The 5,957-nt window shown below is 37.9% G+C and overlaps 1 pseudogene; it reads right to left on the bottom strand.

Moving 5' to 3' along the window:
• Nucleotides 1-3,476: 3,476 nt before the first annotated feature.
• Nucleotides 3,477-4,448, bottom strand: LOC142625437 (putative polyol transporter 6; annotated as a pseudogene).
• Between the last annotated feature and the right edge of the window lie 1,509 nt (nt 4,449-5,957).

Below are 5,957 nucleotides of genomic sequence, written 5' to 3'. Positions count from 1 at the left end.
CTTCCACACCTTGGAAGAGCCTTTCCTTTTAACGAACCCTTGAACCGGTGGAGAGGGGGAAGAATTTCAACCGTTTAAGTTCGAAAAGAATATGAAGGCTTTGAGGAGATCTCCAAGAGGAGCAAGAGAGAATGGAAACTGACTCAAGTTTCCCGATGAGACCATGTTGTTGCTCTGTTGAGTGACTAGCCACTTATAACAATTTGGTCGAGTATGTCCAGCTACTGCATAATGATGACAGAGATGATGCTTCTTCTGTTTAGATTTTTGAGCATTACTCTTCTTAGCCCTAGGATTTTTAGTTTTTTTCTTAGCAAGCTTAGGGGGTGCTCCTAAGACAGATTTACCTTTGTCTATATTCTCACTAGCTATCACAGTTTTAACATCATTGGTCTCAGATTCAACATTGTTAGCAAGAAAAACAAAAACAGTAGTACTAGAAGAAGCAATATTAGGAGAAGAAAAATCGTACCCCAAACTGGTTCGATCGGAGACAGATTTCTACATACTGAGCATCTCATTGAGCTTTGCACTTGAAGTCCTCTCCAACTGAGCTCTGACTTGAAACAGCTCTGCTTGAAGCTTCTTAGTCTTCTCAGCCAAGAAATTGTTCTTAAACCTCAGTACTCCAATAGTCTGATTGGCTTTATCAAACTTTATGGAGATTTCTTCTTGTTCAAGCTCCACATCACTGAGCTTCTTGGTGGTCAACCTATACAACTTCTCATGCTTTTCCGAGACCTTGTATAATTTTGCATAGGCTGTATGTATGTCATTTTGTTCATCCATCTTCTCAAACTTTGATTCCACCAAGTCCTTTTCTTCATCCACATCTTCTACAATCCCCTCAATAAGATTTACAGTGACAATGAAGGCATCGGTGTCACTCAAAGTAGTACAAGTGCCTTGCTCTTCCCGATGGACTTGAGATAAATAGGGCAATCTTGTTTCATGTGACCAAAGCCTTGACACCTGAAGCACTTGGGTCCTGAGGGAATAGTGTATTGATCACCATCCCTAGCATCCTTATTCTCTTTGACTAGGCTCTTAGACTGAGAAGAACTAGATTGCCTACAGTCCTTGTCAAAGCCCTTCGCATTGGCATTCTTCATGAACTTCTTAAATTGCTTGGTAATGTAGGACTTCATTTTAGAATCTTCATCGTTTAAAGACTCATCCATGTCACTATTCTTGGTCTTCAGTGCCATGCTCTTACCCTTACTTGATTTCCCAATCCTAGTCAAGCCCAACTCATAAGTCTGCAAATTGCCAACCAGCTCTGTCAAAGGAATTTTATCGATGTCCTTTGATTCCTCAATAACGGTGATCTTGGCATGAAATCTCTCGGGTAGAGATCTGAGCACCTTTTTCACAATCTTGGGTTCGGGAATAGTTCCCCAAGATTAAAAGTCGAGTTCACTATATCCTTGAGCTTGACATAGAACTCATCAAATGACTCATCCTCCTCCATCTTAATCTCTTCGAAGTTAGTAGTGAGCCTCTAAAGCTTCGAATCCTTGACAACCTTGGTTCATTCATAGGTTGTCAGGAGAATGGTTCATGCTTCCTTCATAGTTTTAGTGGAGGATATCTTCTTGTACTCCTTATTTGTGACTACACTGAATAAAGCATTCAATGCTCTGCTGTTGAAGTTTTCCGTCTTGATCTTAGCATCATCCCAATCGGGCGGCGCTTCCTTTGGCTTGGTCCAGCCTATCTTCACAGCTTGCCACACTTTCTCATCTAAAGACTGCAAGAAAGCTCTCATGAATACTTTCCACTATGCATAGTTAGTACCATCAAATAACGGAGGTATAATGGGTGGCTATCTTTTATCCATGACAAACAGGGGTCAATGGATCACATAGCAAAGATTAAACCTTAATCAGAGTGTGTCCGCTCTGATACCACTTTATAGGCCAAGAATGTATTGACCCCTTCTGATGAATTAATTGATTAATTAGCCAAATTTATTAATTAATCAAATTAACATGTAATGTACGTGACAGCATAAACAAATCACAAACTAAAATAAAATGCAGCGGAAAATAAAGTTGACAAGGTGATTTGTTTTCAAATGGGAAAAACCTCCAAGGCAAAAATCCCACCGGGTGATTTTAAGGTCACCACTCCCGAGAAATCACTATTATCACAACAATCGGTTACAAGAAAAGGAATCCCAGTACTTTATACCAACCTACAGTTGAACCCTTACCCCAACACCTCATTAGACTTGTTCTGCAGTGACAATCTCTCCTTATAATGCATGGCTCCCAATACGTGACTAACCAATAAATGCGCGGATCCTAGTAACAAATTAAGAAGGATGTTGGCTGCAAAGTTCTTCAATTCATCACATGATGAAGATCACGAAGTTACTTGGTTATAAAACCCTACGGTGTACAAGCATAACAGTTTTTTCAAGAGAAAGAAGAAATAGGGCATATGTCTCCGGTTCACAATATGCTTGTGAAGAACTTTTGCATTGACGTACATCAGCCATGACGACCCTTAAAACAATCCTTATATATGTTTAAGGTTGTGAGAAAAGAAAGCCCAAACACATACTCACGGATTGGAATAAAATCAGAACTGAAAATCTGATTTTCTTAAATCTCGATAGATTGTTGCGTTTTGGGCTTAGACATCTTTTTAAACCTCGATAGATACTAGCTGTCAAGCTTTAAAAACCAGCACTTCATCACTTGATTCTTGGACAGACTTGCATGGCTTTAACACTTGAACTTGAAACTTTGTTCTTTGAAGCATTAAACACATCCTAGATCTATTTAATTACAAGTAAAGTACGTTTTGTCAAAGGATTAGCCAATACATGATAACATATATTCCTAACATGAATCACATATGTCTTAACAATATGAAAGGTATTAGTATATATTTTTAAAATAGAAAAGTAGTGAGGCTAGTGTCCAATGCATTAGTTCACTAGACATGTTAGAATGCATTCTAAGACTCGATACAATCGAGTAAGGTGATTTTTTGGGGAGGATCCAATCATACCCGACCCATGAACAACCTTAAAATTTAAAAAACACCATCCAAAATAGGATCCTTTGTAACACTAGGAAAAATCCTTTTTTTTAATGCTTGGTCTATAATTTAGTTTGGTTACTTGGTCCATAAGAAGAATGTAGCATGGTTCACTAAATATCATCACATTAGCATATATAATTTGTACTAGAAATCATAGCCAAGATTTCAGCAAAGAAATTGAAAATCATACTCTTCGAAGGATTTCAGAAAGCCAAAATGCTTTTGTTTTGGATAGACAAGTGACAAATGTGTTACTTGCCTTTGAGACCCTAAACTATATGAAAAATAAATGAAAACAGAACATACGACATATTTAGTCTTAATTAATGCTTTAATTAATTTTTATATTCTAACACCAAGATCTAACTTTAGCACCAAAAATAACTCTTTGAATCACTTATTCTTCATTGCACCCCTTGCCATTATGTATTTTCTATCCTAGCCTTGCTGTTGAGGAGCATGTCCATCTCTTCCAAGGACCTTCCCTTTGTCTCTGGCAAGAATATATAGATGAATGTCTAAGCCACCATACATATACCAGCAAACATAAAGAAGGTCCTACCAATCGTAATTGCTTTGTAACTTGAAATAAAACTCGTGGAAATTGTCATGTTCATGCCTCTATTTAGAGCCACCCCAATACTAGCCCCTTGTGCCCTCAACTTCAAAGGAAATATCTCAGACCCATGTCACAGGCCCAAGCCCTAAAGAATGCAATCTCAGACCCATGCTAGTGCTCTAAGTAGCAGCAATGCTTAGGTTCATTGCCAATGAATGCTTTTCATTGTAGTGGTTCATCATGGTCAAGCCACATCCTAATCCTACAAGGGCTAAAAGCATACCCCCAATGCTTATTAGCAAGAGAGGTCTCCTCCCAACTTTATCCAGTAAACATGTGGCTATTAACATAAATAGAGTCTTTGTAAGTCCTAACCCAATTGTGGCAAGCAAGAGCTTGTTCTTGTCAATAATTCCAGCTGCCTTGAAGATTCTTGGACTATATAACAGCGCTGCATCGATACCAACCGAATGCTAGAAGAAATGAAGTCCTGCTGCTGCAAATAAAATTCGACGAACAGATGGGGAAGGCCTAAACAACAGTTCATTGCAAACCCCTTTGCCACAAGCCTTGCTAGGAAGCTTTCTAACATCCTCAGTGCAGTTTACATCTATTCCAGCAGCAACTTTTATGTCATGGAATCGGATTTCAGCTTCTTCCTTCGTATTAGATATTTGCAATAAGATCTTTTTTGCGTCTCCTAAACGACCTTGAATTGAATTACTAACCACCTTGGTGAATCTGGCATTTTGAGGATGCCTAAAGCCAAGGCAAGTGAAGGGACTGCTGCAATTCCAAGCATTATCCTCCATCCAAGTTTCAAACTCAATTTGGAGAAAAAATGAGGAAAAAAAAATTAACGTCGATATAGTCATAGACATCATTTTCTTAGAGCGGGAATCTAGATAGTACATGGCTTCTGTGGACAACACTCGTGGGCCTGTGGCCCAAGTGTACTCTTGGCATCACTGTTTATTAATGCTAAATCGGCTTATTACACCAACCAAGCTTGATGATGGGCCCTATACAAAAAAAGCTTGATGGTGGGCCCTTATTTAATGTTCGTTCACTGTCTTGGGCATAGCCCTTGCACACTTGCTTTATCTACTTGTCCTAAGAGCAACTACATTAGTTGATACAAAAATTTTGTAAATTTTGCAAAAAAAATTACTTTTTTTTTTTTCTATTTTACACACTTATTTTTACAAAACACTCACATCAGATTGGCTATTCTACACATCTATTCAATAAAATATTCATTCTTTTACAATTTTTTATTATTTCCTTCACCTCTCAGACTCCTCACTTCTCTTGAAATCCTCTCACACACAACCCAAGCCACCATCATCAAGCACAGCCACTGCAGACCGTGCACCATCATCAGCCACTAATCAAAACCCAGATCATCAAGCACCATCATCAAGCTCTCCCTTCACCCACTGATCAAACAAAGAATAAAAACCATCAAAACCCCAAAAATCATCAACAACCGAGATCAGGAACTTGAATTTTTAAGGTTTCTCAGCAACCAAACAAAAAACACAGCAAAAAAGAAAAAAATTAAGACACACCATCATCAAGCTCTCCCTTCACCCACTGATCAAACAAAGAATAAAAACCATCAAAACCCCAAAAATCATCAAAACCATCAAAAATCATCAACAACCGAGATCAAGAACTTGAATTTTTAAGGTTTCTCGGCAACCAAACAGAAAACATAGCAAAAAAAAAAATCAAGACACACCATCATCAAGTTCTCCCTTCACCCACTAATCAAACAAAGAATAAAAACCATCAAAACCCCAAAAATCATCAAAACCTTCAAAAATCATCAACACCATCAAAACCTTCAAAGATCATCAACAACCGAGATCAAGAACTTGAATTTTTAAGGTTTCTCGACAACCAAACAAAAAACACAGCAAAAAAGAAAAAAAAAATCAAGAACTAGGAAATAAGGAAAAAAAAATACTCAATCTGGAGGAGAATTTTCTGGGACGAGATCCGACCACTTGGTACTATAATTCGCCGGAGTTTTATCTTTAGTAAAGAGAAACAAATGCCACTGTTGATTTTCGCCACAGTTTTGTCCGGTTCAGAGGAAGAAGGAGAGGGAGAGAGAGAGAGAGAGAAGTCAGATGGAGAAAGAGGAAAGGTGAGAGAAAAAAATATAAATTAATGATATGCATAGCTACAGTAACCGTGCATATATGCACGGTTACTATAATAATTGTGCATAAATGCACAATTTTACACCCACTAATATAGGTGTTTTTCTGCTCAAAATGTGTCAAATGAGCAACTTTTTCTATTTTGCAAAACTTTGCATCAACTCTTTATATAT

This window comes from Castanea sativa, chromosome 2 (genome assembly GCF_040712315.1).
Source record: "Castanea sativa cultivar Marrone di Chiusa Pesio chromosome 2, ASM4071231v1".
NCBI classification, from domain to species: domain Eukaryota; kingdom Viridiplantae; phylum Streptophyta; class Magnoliopsida; order Fagales; family Fagaceae; genus Castanea; species Castanea sativa.
This window is presented reverse-complemented; position numbering and strand designations above follow the sequence as displayed.